General features: G+C 49.6%; 1 long non-coding RNA gene across 1 annotated transcript in view; it reads right to left on the bottom strand.

Moving 5' to 3' along the window:
- Window positions 1–5,685: 5,685 nt before the first annotated feature.
- Window positions 5,686–18,671, bottom strand: part of LOC129509966 (uncharacterized) — a 49,272-nt gene continuing 36,286 nt past the window's right edge. Inside the window, exons 4-5 of the long non-coding RNA XR_008664447.1 lie at window positions 11,703–11,841; window positions 5,686–5,728 (exon numbers count right to left, since the gene is read on the bottom strand). This is a non-coding gene — a long non-coding RNA (uncharacterized LOC129509966). The remainder of the gene's footprint in view (window positions 5,729–11,702; window positions 11,842–18,671) is intronic.

Below are 18,671 nucleotides of genomic sequence, written 5' to 3' on the forward strand. Positions count from 1 at the left end.
AAGCTACCAGAAGGAGCTTCCTACCCACACACCTGCCGTGACACTCTCTAGATTGAAACACCTTCTTAGCTCCCTGGCACCCACAGGAAAACATCCCAGCTCCTTGGTCTGGCATGCAAGGCCCTCCCCCAGCTGGTCCCTGCCAACATCTTCAACGCCACCCATTCTCACATTATTTCCTAGCCACACTGAACTGCCTGGGCCACCCAAGGAGGTCAGGCACCTTCATCCTGCCTTTAGTCTGCAACAGCCTACCTCCACGTCCCTGGATCCAAGCTAGGTGCTCTTCCTGTGGGCTGTCACAGCACCATGTTCTTACAATCCCTTGGTAGTTATATCTTAACTTCATCTACCCCACAAGACTGGAGATGAGGCCAAACTTCCAGATTCATCTTCATATCTCAGTCTCCACCAGGAGTGAACACTAGTAAGTGATGGTTAGACAGGACCCTGAGCTCCCCCAGATTCTGTCAAGTTCATGGCAGGAAGTGTGTTCAATCCATAGTAAAATAACTAATAATAATAATAATAATAATAATAATAATAATAATAACAATAACAATATAATAATATAATAATAAATAGCTAAACATTTTTAGCCCTTACTATGAACCAGAGAGTGTGCAGGCATGATTAGCTCAGGTTGTTCTCACTACAAGCTGAAGAGCTATTACTGTCAGTAGCCAAGCTTCAGAGAGGTGAAATCACTTGCCCAAAGTGCTTAGCAAGAATGTGGTGGAATCAGACACTAGTTCTTTCTTTGGGATCACAGAGCCGTTTTTAACTCATTTGATCTTCATTGAAAGCCATCTGCAGCCTCCAACCCTAGTGATCCCCATGGAAATAGAAGATGACACCTATGTGCCTGCCCTTCTCCAGGCTGGAGAAGGAAGCAAGAAGACCTGCATGTGTCACCTAGATACTGTGCCTTAGGATCTACCCCCTGCCCTCATCAATCTAGTCTAGTATTCACAGCAAGGAAGGAAGGAATGGCTGGAAAGATTCAAAGTCAGATGGTCCACACTCTTGATCACTAGACATACAACCTCTCTAGCATACCCCTCTGCATGGCAAAGTCCGCTCCATCACGACAGGATGAGGGCCAGGGTGACTTCTTCGGTCATGCCGTTAGCAACTATACTTTGCAAATATTTGGGGGAAGTGCTTGGCTAATTAAATAAGCGTTCTTGCTTCAGAACTTATCAGAGCCTTTAATATGCCAGCGTGCCTTGAGCAAAAGATGTGTGGCATTCCCCAAACTCACTGGACCACAGAGCACTTCATCTCCTCAGGCATCTGCCAGGACTAGTGACCCACGAAACACGCTCTGGGCTTTGGCAACGTTGACTCCTACACCCCGTGCCTCTAGAGGTCTGGCTGCACTTGCCTTCATGAGATAAACCAGATTCTTTCCAAAGAATTTTCTTCCTTGCTAAAGTTAAGTCAGGTCAGTTTCCATTACTTCCAACAATAGACCTGGACTGAGACGTGCCCTCACTTGCCCTCAGAAAGGCCAAACCTCTGGAGCCTGCTGGGATTTACACGCCAGGGTAGAACACAAGAGATGGATTTGGGGAGACCAGAACAGTCAGATGTGGTCAGGCAGGCTTGACAGAGACCTACCACGGAGGTCTCATCCTCAAAAATTCATGCTAAAGTGCTCCTCGCTCTTTTTTGTTTTCAATTTCCTTCCTGATGAGAAAATTTGCCATTTTTAGATAAAGAGAATGGCAACTTCTGTTTCTGAATCCCTGTGGGCAAGCTCATGGCCTTCTGACCTTTCTGTCACACTTCTGGCTGTCACAAAGACGGGCCCTTTCCTCCAGAACGTTGAGGCAGCGAGTCGCACATCCCTCTCCCCTCCACTCGCCCCAGCTCTGGCACATACACACACGAGCACCCTATTTCTGCTTGCTTCCCCCCAAGTTTACCGTCTAGGCTGGTGGGGGGTTTGGGCACAGGAATACCTCCCCTCTTGGGCTGGTGGATGCTCCAGACAGGCTGCAGGAGGCCTGGCCTCCAGAGTATGGCCCTCCTCCTCACCATTCCCCACTCCCAGGTGAACCAAAGTCCTGTTCTCTTAGCCAACGCCGCCTGCTAGACCATGACTTCAGGTGGCTTGCTTGCACCAGAATGACCGCTCAGAAGCTCACCACGGAGGGCGGCAAACCTAGAATCAATCATTCTAGATCTCTCCAACCCGCCTACTGCAGTCTGTCCTCACTACCTGAGCCAAGCTGCACAGCCACACCAGCACCAAAGGAGGTGCCTCGAGGACAGAGCCAGACCTGGTCCCCCACCCGGGGGGGGACACTGCTCCCAGAGCCCTGGCCAGGGAAGATGGCAATCCCACCCCCACACACACGCCACAAGCTGGGATCGGGGTCCTTTCTCTCACTCCACATCACCACTCACCCCATATGAGGTTTGTGCCACCTAGCTCCAAGACCACCCCTTCAACCCTCTCTGAGCCCCCCGCCAGTCTTCCAGCCCTGGCCCAGGATCATCAAAGACGTTGGCAGTGGGGTCACAGCCCTCCTCTCCACCCAGACCTCACCCTGGGGACTTGAGTGTCCGCACGGATATCCCACCCAACACAACGGATGCTCAGTTCCTTAACCTCACCCCGCAGCAACCTTCTCCTCCTCCTCTCCATGCCAGCCACCCACATCTCCAGCCAGCCTACTTCTGCTACCCGGAAATCCTAACTGCAGACTAGCCCCTTCTTTCCAGTTTGCGATTTTTTTTTTTTTACTGTGGTAAAATACCCATAGCATAAAATCAACCATCTTAAACATTTTTAAGTGTACAGTTTAGTGGCATTAAATCCACTCACATTGTTGTGCAACCATCCATCTCCAGAACTCTTTTCATCTTGCAAAACTGACATTCTGTTCCCAATAAATACTAACTCCCTGTTCCCCGCCCCCCCCCCCCCGGCCCTCTACCCTCGGCAACACCAGTGACGGTCTCTGTGACTTTGACGACTCTAAATGCTTCAGACTTAATAAGTGGAATCATCCAGTGTTTGTCATTCTGTTATTTGCTTATTGCACCGAACATAATGTCCCCAACATCCATCCATGTTGCAAGATATGTCGGAATTTCCTACCTTTTTAAGGCTGAATTACTAATTCCGGTGTGTGTTTCTATGTTATATTTCGCTCATCCATTCATCATCAATAGGCCCCTGGGTTGCTTCCACCTTTGGGCTCTTGTGATCCATGCTGCTATGAACATGGGTGTGCTCAGAGCTCTCTGAGGTCCCGCTTTCAGTTCTTCAGGGTATATGGCCAGAAGTGGCATTGTTGAACCATACAGTAATTCTACTTGTAATTATTTGAGGAAACATACTGTTTCCCCAGTGGCTGCATATTCCACATTCCCACCAACAGGTCACAAGGGTTCCAATGTCTCCGCAACCTCCTAATACCAGGTGTTTTCTGTTGAATACATCAGCCAAGCATCTCCAAGTCTTTACCTAAACCCTTAATGTCTTTGAGGCATTTCACACCACAAGCCACTGCATCTTTCTCAAAATGTTCTCCTTACCTGGCTCCTCCAGGCTGCCCTCACCTGGCTTCCTCTCTAGCATCAGACGGCTTATTCTTAGTCTCCATCATCGCCACCATATCTTCTGTCCACACTCTTTGTTATTTTTTGCAGGAGCGGATGGAAGTAATATGTTTTTGACTTTCAAAAGCTGTAAAAGTGTGTACAGTGAAGAATTTCCTTTCTCACTCCTGCCTCTTAACCACAAGACTCCCATCCCCAGAGGCAACCAATATTACCAGTTTCTCATATATTATTACGCATAAACATTCAGACAACTACAAATTCTCCCCCACACAAACACACACCATACTTTTTCACCACAAGAACGGCAGCATTCTACATGCATCAAAACTTCCCTTGTTTTCTTCACGACCGTATATCTCGAAGGTCTTTCATATCAGCACATCACAAACTTCTTTGTCCTCTCTTCCACCTCTAGCACACTTCTGCATGCACGTGCCCGGTTAATTTTATCATCTCCCTTCGGATGCCTTTTGGGGTTGCTTTCCAACTTTTGCTATTGCAAACCATGTCGCATGGAGCTCGCTGTGATGATGCAATGTTGTAATCATCTTACGTGCATCGCTGTCCACCTGTGGGGATCTTTCCACACAAATCCTCAGAAGTGGTGAGGCCAAAAGCAGGTGTCAGGGTCAGAAGATCTTGCCCTGATCCCCCGCACTGAGCCTCACCGTCTCCACTCACATCAGCAGTGATGATGTGGATGGAGGGTCTGATTCTGCAGACAGCATGCTATCAAATGTTTTGATTTTAGCCAAACTGAGAGATGAAACAATGTCTTAGCGAAGCTTTAATTATATTTCTGCTATTAGGAATAATGGGGCATCATCTTTTTTTTTTTTTTTTTTAGGTTTCAGTAAGTCTTTGCATCTTGTCCGTCTTTCATGTTGTTGATCTGTTTCATACTGATTCGTGGACATTCTTTATAAAAGAGGGAGATAAGCTCTTGTCGCTGGAGTCACAAATACTTTCCAAGTGTGTCTTTTGACTTGGCCCGGGTTGGCCTTTGCCGCACAGAAGTATTGTTCTCACAGTTAAAATAATCAGTCTTTTCTTTCACGGCATCGTGCTTAGGAACTTTTAAAATTCTCTCATGCTTCTGGTACTTTCAAGGCTTCATTTTGTTACATTTACATCGTTGTTTCATATGGAATTTATTCTACTATAAAATATGGGGTATGGATCCAATTTTTTTTTCCCAGATGTTTCTCCAGTTGTCCCAACCCCATCTGTTCAATAATGTATTTTCCCACTCAGTGCAAAATACCCTATTTACCTCAGACCAAATTCTCATGTATTGTTTTTGGGATTATATTTTGTTTCACTGAGTTTTCCAGTACCATACTGTTTTATATAATAGAGCCTCACAGTACAGTTTAATTTCTGATACAGCTGGTTCTCTCTCTTTACTACCTTTTTTATAGGCAGGAGAGGGGCAGGTGGGGGGAGAGAATCTTAAGCAGGCTCCATGCCCAGCACGGAGCCTGACACAGGGCTCCATCCCAGGACGCTGAGATCATAACCTGAGCTGAAATCAAGAGTCGGATGCTTCACCAACTGAGCCACCCAGGTGCCCCTTTACTATTCTTCCTCAAAAATGTTAAGGCTATTAATGCTGTCAAGGACTATAAAGAGTCTGAGTGAGTTTTTAGTCTTCTTGCAAGCCAAGAAGTTAACCTGCCTCGTTTCCTGGATGCTGGCAAAAGATCTGAGGCTTTAAGGTCAGGGACAAAGGACTCTGTTACTCTTGACAACAGCAACAGCCAGAGTATCAGCATTTGTGACAGTTCTACGAGCCCCAGTTCCCACAGGGTGACACGAAAAAATCCAGGGGATACCCTCACGTGGGCGAGCTGGGTCACAACCTTCTTGAGTCTGGGGAGCCCGAACCTTTTACAAGGAGCCTAAGCCCGCCTGGGCTTTGCCCCAGAGGGAGACAGTATCATTATTACACCAGACAGGAAACAAACCTGTGCTTTTCTCCAGAGGGAAACACTGTCTCTACTTACCAAGCGTGTTCACTATGCAAACAGCCCGGAGGAGACAGTCTGGAACAAAGGTGGTCACTGCTTCTGCTCATCCAGAAACATCTACAGAGAAGTGGTGCTCAACACTTGCTGATTTTCCCACAGGAACTCGAGAATCAGTTAGTCTAAATAACAACAAAGTCTTCACTTTTATGGAGAAGCTTATTAAATTCTAAATTATCCGAGATAGGACAGGCAATTTTATGATGTTAGTCTTCCTATCCAAAAACATTATTCAAATGCTTTTTTGTCCCTTGGAAGCATTTTAATGCTTTTTCCACTTAGATTTTGCACATCTCTTGTTACGTTTATTCTTATGGTTTTTTTTTAATCTTTTTTGTTGCTATTATAAATGTTTTCTATTCCCATTTTGATCTCTAACAGGTTGTCATTAATTCTTGCTCTTTAAATGAATAGTTTTCCTCCAGGGTCCCTCCTCTGCCTTCCTCTCTCCTAACTGTAGGATTTCCCGGAATGAGCTCATTCTCTCCCAAAACTTCAATGAGCATCTGTCAGCCGATACCTCCTGTACTGTCATTTTCAGCCCTGGTCTCTCTCAGGAGCTCCTGACACAGATGCCACGGACACCCCATGGGCACTTCACACCCAGGCAGCATTGAAATTAAACTCCTCATCTTCTCCCTACACTAGCTCCTCCCTCATACTCCAGCCTCTGCCAACAGCATGACCATTCCCCCCCAGGCTCCCTCCATCTCACTCCCGCAGAAGAGAGAGGCTTTCCCTCACCCTCTTTTCCAATCAGCCACCAGGTCCTATCCATTCTTCCTCCTCAGTTCCTCTTTACTCCATGCCCTTAACCCCATCTTCACTGCCAGGGCCTGAGTCCCACACAAATGCCTAGGGAGCCCCCTGAGTGACTGCTTGCTCTTGCATCTCCTCTCTGTTACCTAATCCTATCCTCCTGCAGGAGCAGCCCACAGATTAGATCATGCCAATCCCCAGAAGCTCCAGAATAAAACAGAGGCCACCATACCCCCAACATAGCACCCCTGGCCATTAGTGACCCGGCCTCTCCCACCTTCCTGGGCTTCAAGCCTTCCCCAGCCATCCCACACCCACATTTTTGCACATCTCTGTGCCTAAGCCCTGGCTTCACCTGAAATATCTCAATCCACCAGGGCCCTCTTTCCCCAGCTACCTCCTACCCCTCCCTGAGAGTTCAACTCAGACACTAACTCCTCCAGACTTCCCAACACCCTCTCATCTGCATGAGACGCATTCACTCTTTCATTCATTTCTCCACTTCAGCAAGCATTTATTTGGTTCTCCACTTGCCAAGCTCTCTGCTAAGTACCAAGGACACCAGGATGAATTGTGTACAAGCCACTGCCCTCTAGGGATTCACTAAGTTCTTGTTATTCAAAATGTGGCCTGGGACCAGCAGCATCAGCATGTATCAGGGAACTGGCCAGAAATGCAGACATTCAGGCCTCATCCCACACCTGCTGAATCAAATCTGCACTTGGACGAGATCTCTGAGAGGTTCGTGTGCACAGTAACATTTGAGAAGCACTGATCCAGGTGACATGTAAACAGAAATAAAACAAACCGAGTAAGAGGAACCTCAGAGCCACACAAGGAGGACAGGTGAGAGCTAACTAAGGGAACAGGAAGGGAGGAAGGGAGGGAGGGGCAGGACAGGTAAGCTCAGGACAGAAAAGTGGAGCTGGAGCTGGGAGGAAGGGGCTTCCAGGCGGAGGACACAGTTGGAGCAAAGGCATGGAGGAGAGAAAGCGCATGCGCTGGACTGGGGCTGCAGGAACCGCCGCTGCTCAGCATCATGAGAGAGCGCACTCCAGCTTCACTTCCTAACCCTCCACTCTAGACCCACCCATAGCCTGTCTGTCTCTTCAACCACGCATGGTCAGGGGTAGGGGCCAGGGAGCACAATCCCGCAGGCCAGGGGTGACACCAGACCAAAGCAGAGCAGAGGCAGCCCAGGTGGAGGAGAGAACACACATTCCAGAAAGATTTGGGAGGTCAGATTGGTGGTGGGGAGTGTGGGGAAGATGCAAGAGAAGAGCGGATGTGAGTCTCAGGACCCAGGCTTGTGCGGGTGAAAGTAGAAACCAACAAGGCCGGGAGAACAGCAGGAAGAACAGGCGTGGGAGCCAAGTTGGTAAGTGCCCGTGTTTATGCAGCACTTGTTCTGTGACGGGCACCAAAATCAGCACTCCGCATGGGTTTCCTCAATGAGTCCTCATCCAGCAATCCTCGAGGCGGGTATTGTTACTGTCCCCGGGTTACAGAGGAGGAAAGAGGCACAGAGAGGTTAGACTCCTTGCCCAGAGTCACACAGCAAGAAGTAGGAGAGCTGGGAGCTGAGCTCAGGCCACAGCCAGTTTGTCATCCCACTTGATGGGTTGGCTTCAGACACGGTGGGAGTTAAGAGCCTGCAGACTCCAGATGGAGAAGAGTGAGTGGACCGGAGGCTCAGGTGAGCCACGAGAAGAGGTGCGGGCTCACAGAGGTTGCCAGAGCCCCTGGGTGGATGAGGCGATGCTGGGGGCAGGGCTGGCAGGCAGTCATCTGGGCTGACCAGTGCCCCCTGTGGGCTGCCATTTGCTGGTTTAGCCAGAACCCGGCACTAGACAGATACCTCCGGAACCTTCAGAAACCGACCTCTTTCTCTGGAACCCAGGCTTCCATGGGGGGGGGGGGGCAGGGCTGCGGGGAGCCAGAGAGCCTGATCACGGCCTCAGAGAGAGAGATGTCCCAGAGGCAGGCAGAGGACAGCTTCAGGAGGCACAAGGGAGAGACCACTACCTCCCAGTACCTTCTCTACCTCCTCATCCAAGGAGGGAGAGCGGCAGAGGGACTCTGCTCCCACCCACCCCAGCAGGGGATGGAGCACCCTTTCTGCACTTTCTGACTACACAGCACTCCCAGCCTACCATCTTCTCAAGCGTAAGGGGGTGGCATCCCACTCCCAGAGCTCCCAGTACGATGAATGGTCCTTATGGCCAGAAGGTACCATGCAGATCGCAGAGAGTCTCCCCATGGCCGCAGCACATGCCAACACCCTAAGGAGGGGAGAGTCTCCTCACTATGGGTATCAGGCTAGATGGAACCAAGAGCTCCCCACTCCCTGCTCAGGCCCCAGAGGCAGGGCTGGGGGTCCAGGCTGGAACTCCTGGCTAGCTGACAAAGGCTCCAGGGAGCCGGGGCCTGCCATCTGGGGGGACAGGCTGAGGTCCCTGAGAGGGTGGGGGGCGAGCCTCAAGCATGGGCGGGAGGGGCTGCTGCTGCGCAGGCCCCACCCCCGCCCAGTTTGGCCAGCCGGAAACAGGCCTCCACTGGCCTGCTTCCAATTTTGCAAGAGAAGGTAGAGATGCAGATTTCCATGTGAAATCTCCAGGTTCTCAAATGTAGATAACAAACTGGCAGTGTAAATGTGAGGTGGCTTGGATCAGGATCCAGGGATCACCCTGCGCGCCCTGGATCAGGTCTAGGATTTGGATGAGGCCAAGGACCCAAGGACGGGACCTGGCTGTGCCCGAGTCCGCATGGGCATGGCCCCGCGTGTTCCCACAGACGAGCGTGTAAGCAGGGCACGGCTGCAGCACCAAACAGGCCATGGTGCGTGAGCACGTGTGCGTGGTCCTCGCCCGGGCCTTTGCGAACGCGCGGCAGCAAGCACAGGCACAGCATGTGCGCTCACACAGTGCGCGGGGGTTGGCGTGAGCCCGCACTTAGGTGTCCGCACACATGCCCGTGGGCTCCAGTCGGGCCGTGTTCGCGGGCACCGAGCTCCCAGCTCCAGCGGCAGGTTCCGGGGCGGGGGTGGGGGGCCGGCGGGGGTCAAGCCCACACCCGCGGCAGCAGGGGTGCGCGCACACACATGCACGCTCATGCACGTGCACAGGGTGGGGGCGGTAGAGGGGAGGTGGCGGCGGCCAGGGCCTGGCAGAGGGCAGCGGAGGGGAGGGGGGGGAGGTCGGCAGGGGGGAGGCCGGCGGAAGGGAGGCCCAGGGAGGGGAGGCCGGCAGAGGGGAGGCCTGGGGAGGGGGAGTCCAGCGGAGGGGAGGCCCGGGGAGGGGGAGGCCAGTGGAGGGGAGGCCCAGGGAGGGGAGGCCCGGGGAGGGGAGGCCCGGGGAGGAGAGGCCGGCAGAAGGGAGGTCTGGGGAGGGGAGGCCAGCAGAGGGGAGGCCCGGGGAGGGGAGGCCGGTGGAGGGGAGGCTCAGGGAGAGGAGGCTGGCAGAGGGGAGGCCCGTGGAGGGGAGGCTGGCGGAGGGGAGGCCGGCAGAGGGGAGGCCACCAGAGGGGAGGCCACCAGAGGGGAGGCCGGCAGAGGGGAGGCCGGGAGGGAAGGACCGTGGAGAGGAGGCTGGCAGAGGGGAGGCCGGCGGAGGGGAGGCTCAGGGAGGGGAGGCCCGGGGAGGGGAGGTCGGTGGAGGAGAGGCCCGGGGAGGGGAGGCCCACAGGGGGGTGAGGCCCACACGGCAGCAGCCCCCGGGCGCCGCGGGAGGAAGGAGCTCGCACGCAGCCTTGGCCATCAGTCACCAGATGTCACCTTCTGCTGCCGATGCAGCGCGGGGTGCAGACAATGGCTGCGTGGGCCACCCCCCCACCCGCGACCCCACTGCCCTCGTCCGCGCTCGGCCTCCCCAGCTCTGGGCGCCCCACCTGGCGGCCACCCCCTCCTCCACATCCCCTCCCCTTATCTGCTTTCAGGACAGGGCTGTCTCCCCCAGGGAGCATTTCTGGGCCTCCTTTCTCTGGTCCACCCCGTCCCCGAGCCCCCAAACTCGGGTGTTTGTGCTGGGGCCACCTCCCGGGGCGGCACTGGCCTCCCAGACTGCTGCTGATAGGAGACCTTCTGCCAACTAGTATCTGCGGGGAAGAGGGGGGATGAATGAATTAGGAGAGTCACCATTTTGCAAGGCGCATTAATGGAAGCACCTAGGACACGGTCACAGTTCTGTGACGGTTGCACAGGAGTAGACCTTACACAGAGGCAGCAGCCTGGCACCGTCTTGGCACCACTAAGAACAGGGCCAGAGTAGGCTGCATGACCAGGTATAAGAAGTCCACGCACCACCTATGCTGTCCTCTTGCCGAAATAATTAGCCTGGGATATAATCACGTGTCTGGAACGAACCACCCAGTATGGGTAGTATCATTTGGATCCTGACTCAAAGCAAAGGTAAAAAGACTTTTTCAAGATGATCAAGGCACACTGACAAGAAATAGGTATTCACGATCTTGTTAAATGGTAATGTATTAAATCCCTCTGTGGACGTCTAACTCTGGGAAAGGAACAAGGGGTAGTGGAAAGGGAGGTGGGCAGAGGGATGGGGTGACTGGGTGACAGGCACTGAGGGGGGCACTTGACAGGATGAGCACTGTGTGTTATACTATATGTTGGCAAATCGAATCCAATAAAAAATATTTTAAAAAATAAAAATAACTGAATCCCTCTGTGTTAGAGATATGAGGAATTGTATTTAAGTGAAATGTGTTGTCTGTTGTAAACAACTCAAGGGGAAAAAGTGGGTGAGGGAAGAGCTAAAACAAAATTTAGCAAAATGTTGACAGTTGGTGGATGGCGGTGATGGGTACATGGGACTTCCTTATACTGTTGTGTCTGCTTTTGTAAATGTTTTAAGATTTCCAAAGTGAAAAAAAAAACACAACTGTACTAAATGTCTGCAAACTTACTTGAAAATACCTATGAGTAAGAGATTGAGATTGGTGGATGGATGGAGGTATGGGCAAGATGGACAGATTCAGGAATGATGTAAAATGACAACGGCAGATCTGGGTGGTGGTATATGGATGCTCACTATATATTGCCTTTTATTTTTCTGTCTGTTTGGAATTTTCCAAATACAGTATTTGGGGAAGATTTTCTTTTTTTTTTTCAATATTTATTTGAGTTAGAAAGGGAGAGTGAGAGGGGGGAGAGCAAGTCTTAAGGAGACTCCACCCTCAGGGTAGAGCCCATTTGGGGCTCAGTCTCACCACCCTGAGATCATGACCTGAGCTGAAACCAAGAGTTGAACATTTAACCAGATGAGCTACCCAGATGTCCCAGGTATTATTATTATTATTAAAAAACAAAAATAAAATGCTTACCTGTACCACAGCCAGTGCTTTTGGTACACAGCCCCTGCTCAGGTATGACACTGAGACTGCCAAGGGTGGACAATGAGGACGCAGGCCCAAAGAATTCTCCGTGAATCTCAGGATCCTAGGCCAGACATACACAAACGTTCTGTAAAGGGCCAAGAGGTAAATATGTGAGGCTTTGTCAGCCACGTATTTCTCTGTCACATATTTTTCTTTGATTTTTTTTTTTTTTTTTACAATCCATCAGAAATGTAAGGACAATTCTTAGCTCAGAAGCCTACCCAAGGGATCCCTGGGTGGCGCAGTGGTTTAGTGTCTGCCTTTGGCCCAGGGCGCGATCCTGGAGACCCGGGATCGAGTCCCACGTCGGGCTCCCGGTGCATGGAGCCTGCTTCTCCCTCTGCCTGTGTCTCTGCCTCTCTCTCTCTCTCTCTCTCTGTGTGACTATCATAAATAAATAAAAATTACAAAAAAAAAAAAAAAAGAAGCCTACCCAAAACGGGCAGCAGGCTGCATTTGGCCCTTGTTTGCATCAGTTTGCCACACCTGCCCCAGCCCTACAAAACGTCCGTAGCCAGGGAAGATCAGAAGTGTGGCAGGACACTGGGGTGAGGAGCAGGTCAGACCATCCCAGACTGGAATCCCAGTTCACGCTTCGGAGAATCACTTCGCTGGCCAGGCCTCTGAGGTAAATGGGAATGTCATTACGATAAACCACTTGGGCTTGCCAAAAGAGAGCACGAGTTCTGACACAGGGTCTGGCACACGGACATCCAGTAACCACCCTCCTCCCCCTCCTCACCTAGTACATGTGTTTATGCACATGCACACACACACACACAGCCCTCCAGGAAGAAAAAACTCACCTGTGATCTTTAGAGACCCTGCCACAAAGTCAGAAAGGCACTCAAACCAGAGACTATGGTTGGAATTCTGGCTTTGAGCTCAATTGGCTCTGTGACCTCCAGTAAATGTTGAGCCTTTCTGAGCCTCAGTTTCCCTCATTTAAAACCAATATAATATCACTACCAACTTCCTCCTGATATTGTCAGGGTGACTCGCTGAAGTTACTGATAAGGGCAGTTAACATAATGCCTGATACGGGATAAGCTGGACAAGTGGGGGCAATGTCCTTTTGGCTACTATGTTGTTCCAAAATGAGAAAGCAGCTTCCCTGAGAAGAGGTGCAGGATGCTTGGCCCAGTAGATCACAGCAGGCAAGGGGCAATGACAGACCATTCAGGGAGGGCTGCCTGGAGGAAATGCCAACATGACCTCAGCCATGGTCATGCTTGGAATCCCCTGTCTCTTTCAGTGGAGAGAGCAGTGGGAATGGGGAGGATATGGAGCCATATCTTTCCCTTGGGAATAAGAAACCCCTTCTTCATGCTGATGGCCTGCTGGAGCTCCTTCTGCCCCCTAGCCTCTCCAGAGAGGACTACCCAGGCCCTGGAGATAGCAGGTCCTTCCCGAGTCCCGAAGAGACTTGGCCTTCGTGATATTTGGTTTTGTTTCCTTTTTAAAATAATGCCTATTTTAAAAAATTTTTATTACAAAAGTAATGTATACAGTTTGAAACAATTTGAAAAAGAATAAGAAATTTTTCCTAAATTACCCTTTATCCCATCATCATTGAGAACTGTTATCTTGTGTAAATTTTCCAGGCTTTTTCCTCTGTAGTATACATTTTTATGTAGATATGTATTTTTGCAAAAATAGAAACATATACTGTTTCTTTTTTGAAAGAAATCTTGTTTTCTTTTCACATAACACAGCTTGAACACCTCTTCATATCCTTAACTCTGCTACATCTTTGTGTTTGATGCCTATATAGTAGTCTACAGTGCAGATAAACTCCTAGTAAACCAATTGACTATCACTAAAAGAACACAGATATTTTATTTTAAAGATTTATTTATTATCTATTTATCTGACAGAGAGAGAGCACACACATGCGCATGAGCTGGGGGACGGGCAGAGGGAGAGGGAGAGAGAGAATCTCAAGCAGACTCCCTGCTGAGTGTGAAGCTGGACATGGGGCTGAGATCATGAGATCCACGACCCTGAGATCATGACCTAGGCCAAAACCAAGAATCAGATATTCAAGCAACTGGGCCACCCAGGTGCCCCAAGAACACAATTATTTTAAATGGCAATTAGTCAACAGCATTGCCAAGTCTCATGAGCACTTGCATCAAGGAAGATGTTCAACTCCGAGCTGAGTACTCAACCCAGAATGCAAAAGGGGCTTTGCATGGAGAGAGTGTTCATCACCTTCTCCCAAGGGTCTCGGGTTCCTCCCCACCAGAGTAGCGCGTGCTGGCCTGGATGTGCAGAGGGCCCCTGCAGCTCAGCTATTTTCTGGGAGAAACTTGTTGGCCATAAACAAGAAGTCATGGTGAAAGGAAGAAGAGAAACAAATCTCTCACCCCGGCCAGTCCTGTGCTGCCTCGGAGCCTCAGTGCTTTGCTTCCCTGACATATAAAACATATTGCTCACCTGAGCATTTTCCCTCTAACTCAGCGAGGGGAGCCCAGCTATGAACCCTGCGGGAAAACACTGAGAGAAGAGAGAACAACTCTGCAAGGCCTTCAACAACTCTTCAGCCAGCTCGTGTGGCAAATAGCAAGTGTGACGAGGATGCTGAGGTTGGATGCAGTCTGAGGTCTCTTGCTGCTCTGAGCTCACACCAGAAAATTCTCAGCCAGAATTTGACCTGTGATCTTGGGCAAGTCAGTTCCCCTCTCAGGGTCTCTAAGAGTGACACAGAGATGTAATACCTACACAAGGTCACCATGAGGATGTACAAACACAGGAGGGACTCTGAGATGTCCCCTCCCTACCAGACTCCAACCCCATCCTGGGTCTTGACAACCAGTTGCTAGGTATCTATTGAGGCCCTATTGTGGATGAGGTGCCTGGGAGGCAGGAATGAGCAAAACAGATGGAACACTTGCCCCCATAGCACTTAAGATTAGTGAGCAAACAACAAATAAATGATGACAGTGTGTAGTATGGTGAAGAAGCACAAAGTGTCCCTAGAGTTAAAAAACCTCTCACCTAGTTGGGGGTCCTCAGGAAGAGCTTCTAAGAAACAGTCATTTCGGGATCCCTGGGTGGCTCAGCGGTTTAGCGCCTGCCTTTGGCCCAGGGCGCGATCCTGGAGACCCGGGATCAAATCCCACATCGGGCTCCCGGTGCATGGAGCCTGCTTCTCCATCTGCCTATGTCTCTCTCTGTGACTCTCATAAATAAATAAAAATTTTAAAAAATTAAAAAAAAAAGAAACAGTCATTTCCATGAGAGGTAAGAGCTAGAAAGAATTATATAGAAGGAAAGTCCAGGAAAGGGTGCTAGGGGCAAAAGAAACAGCCTTGAGGGGGGAAAGGAACATGCTGTGACCCAGGACTGACCACAGGCCAGCAGGGCTGGAGTGTCAACAGTCAGGGAAATGGCTAAGGATGAGGCTTGAGGAGGTTGACCAGGGCCACCATGCAGGGTCTTGTAGGCCACAGAGATCTCTCACAGGAACGTGTGTGAAGTGGCCACATCTGAGGAACAACAGAGACCACCACTGGGACTGGAATGGAGGGAGTAAAGGTAGACACAGGTCAGACAAAGTCTGAGGCTAGATCTTCAAGGCCTTGAGGGTCTTGTGTGGATTTCAGCTTTTAAGTGAACTGGGAGCCACTGCTGGTGAGAGCAGTTGAGAAAAAGAGTGATATGGTCTGTGAAATTTTAAAAAAGAACACTCCAGGCGTTCCACTTTCAATACAGTAGTATAAGCTCTTAACAGACCCACCCTCCCTGTAACACCTATTCGCTCTGGATATAATACCAAAATAACCACTAGAAGGCTCTAGGAAATTCCCCGAAACAGGCAGACTTTGGAAGGGTGTCAAATCTTTCAAGAAGGGGCTGGCATGTGGTAGGTTTCCCATGTTTATGGCTTTTCCCAGAGGACAGGCTGCAAACACCTAAAAGTCCAATAGAAGACACTGTTTTTCAGGACACCTGAGTGGCTCAGTGGTTGAGCATCTGCCTTTGGCACAGGGCATGATCCTGGGGTCCTGGGATCGAGTCTTACATTGGTCTCCCAGCATGGAGCCTGCTTCTCTCTCTGCTTATGTCTCTGCCTCTGTGTGTCTTTCATGAAGAAGTAAATAAAATCTTTTTTTAAAAAAAGGAAAAGAAAACACTTTTTCTGGCCTTAAGAGTCAGAGGATGGAACCTCGGGCAACCAGAGCCACTGGAAGGTGAAGGGGAAATCCTGGAAAGGAAAGTACAAGGGAAGGCCCAAACTCAGTTAATACATTCTGACAAGTGTCCACTCAACTCCCAAAGCAACTCGCAGAGAAAAGACTCAAGACAGCCTACAACTAAGACTGAGAGAAACCGAGCTGTGATTTAAGATGCCGCCCACTGCAGGCAACACAGACTGTAGTCTGACTCTAATCAAGTGAACTGCCTAAGACAATGACATCAGTGCTCTTTGGAAGAATATAACAAATTCCAGAATCTCTACACCACATATTTTCAATTCCAGAATGTAATCCAAAATCACCCTATAAATAACGTGGAAAATATGATCCATCCTCAAGGAGAAAGATAACCCACAGAGTCCAGCCTGAGAGCATCGCGAAGTTAGAGTTATGAGGCAGAAGCTGTAAAGGAACTTCTGTAACTATGCTCTACCGGGCAACAGAAAGCACACACTTAATCAAGGAAGAGATAGTAAACTTATAAAGAGAAATAGAAAATATGAAAAGAATCAGAAATTCTAGAACCAAAAAATTCATTATCTGAAATGTTTTTAAAGTTTCACCCTGTATGGGCTTAAAACAGAATGCAGATGATAGTCAGTGAGCTTAAGTAGATTAAGCTAAAACCATGTCATCTAAAGAAGTCAAAGAGGGAGACAGGGCAATGGGGGGGAGAGAGAGAGAGAAAGAAGATTGAAAAAAATGAACAGTGTCAGGAATCTCTGGGGTAATAGCAAATGTCTAACATATTCGTAATTGGGAGTCCTAGACAGAAAAGAAGAATAGAGAAAAAATATTTTTTTTTGCTCAAAATAATCTTTTGAAGAAATAATGGCCAAAAAAACTCAAAACAGAAATAACAACAACAAAAAACACCTCATTTTCCAAATCTAATGAAAGACATAATTTCACGTATACACTCAATCTGCTAAAAAAATCAAAGAGAAACAGCCACGAAAGCAGTCAGAGACAAAAGACACATTACATCAAGGAACAAAGATTCAAATAACCACAGACTCCTCATCAAAAACTTTGGAGGCCAGAAGAAACAAAACAGCATCATTAAAGAGCCAAAAGGGGAAAAACAAAAACCCTGTCAGCCCATCAAGGCTCTAGAACTAGTGAAAATGGTCTACAATAACAAAGGCAAAATGAAGACATTTTCATTTAAAAGGAAATTTAGCGAATGTGTCATCTGAGGACCCAAACTATAAGGACACTAAAGCAAGGTCTTCACATTGAAGGTAAATGGCACAGAAGGGCACGTGGATCTTCAGAAAAGAGTGAACAGCCCTCGATGGTAAATATATAAAATCATAAGATGATTTTCCCTCTTAATTCCTCTACTATGTATAGGACAGAGCAAAGCAAAATGGTGATGCTGTCCTTCTGAAGTTCACAATGTACTGGAGGTAGCACCTGCGAACACTGTAGCTTACGGGATGGGAGGATGGCAGATGTTTGCAAGAATTTTGTGATTTTCTGTAGAGTGGTAAAATAGTGACTCTCAATTGACTGTGAAAAGTTTAGGATGTATATTGTAATCGCCAGGAGGAAGGAAAAAAAATAACACTTTTTTTTTTATGATAGAGAGAGAGAGAGAGGCAGAGACACAGGCAGAGGGAGAAGCAGGCTCCATGCACCGGGAGCCCGACGTGGGATTCGATCCCGGGTCTCCAGGATCGCGCCCTGGGCCAAAGGCAGGCGCTAAACCGCTGCGCCACCCAGGGATCCCAAAAATAACACTTTTAAAAATGTAAAGCAGGGGCATCCGGGTGGCTCATTCTGTTGGATGTCTGCCTCTGGCTCAGCTCATGATCCCAGGGTCCAGGGACCTGAGCCCCATGTTGGGCTCCCTGCTCATTGGGGAGCCTGCTTCTCCCTCTCCCTCTGCCCCTCCCACCCCCCTGCTTGTGCTCTCTCAAATAAATGAATAAAATCTTTTTAAAAAATAAGAATGCAAAGCAGTATGGCTAAAATGCCAAATAACTGCGTTAAGATGGAATCCAGAAACAGCCTGGAGGGGAGGAGGCTGACACCAGGACAACCAGTCAGGGTGTCAGTGACACAGGCCAGCTGAGGGGTCCTGTCGGCCAAGGCTAGGGTGGGAGCAGTGGACGTGGGGAGGGATGGCAGGTTGTGGGTGTGTGCTGAAGGCAGAGCCAAAAGGATGTGCTCATGGATGGGATCTGGTGTGGGAGAAAGCCAAGGGTGGCCCTGGGGCCGGTGACCTCAGCTGCGGGGATGGAGCTGCCGTTTCCGGTGATGAGAGTGAAGGCCCCTCTGCAGCCTGCTCTCCTCCTTGCTCTGTGCTGCCTGGGACTCGCTGCAGCCCCTGCGCCTCTTGGAAGCCTTGCTGGGCTGGAGGCCAGGTAAGGAAGGAGGAGAGGACAGAGTCATATGCCACCCACCATGGCCCTCGAGTTGGAGCGGGGACAACAGAGCATGTGTGCCTCTCGGCAAGGTTCACACCAGATTTCAAAAAAAAAAAAAAAAATCATCCTTATGGCTTCTTCCAGCTTCCAGAGCCCCATCTCCAAGAGTTGCTTTCCAGTTGGGAAGTAATTGAGAAATAATTGCTAATATTTCACAGAGGCAGCAGAAGCCTCGGCCCCGGCCTCTGGAAACAAATTAGAGATGAGGGCGAGGCTTAGAAGCGGAGAACGGCCCTGCTTCTCATTAGCAATTGCAAATCAGATTACGGAAAAAATGT

Source organism: Nyctereutes procyonoides, unplaced genomic scaffold (genome assembly GCF_905146905.1).
Source record: "Nyctereutes procyonoides isolate TBG_1078 unplaced genomic scaffold, NYPRO_anot_genome, whole genome shotgun sequence".
Taxonomy (NCBI): domain Eukaryota; kingdom Metazoa; phylum Chordata; class Mammalia; order Carnivora; family Canidae; genus Nyctereutes; species Nyctereutes procyonoides.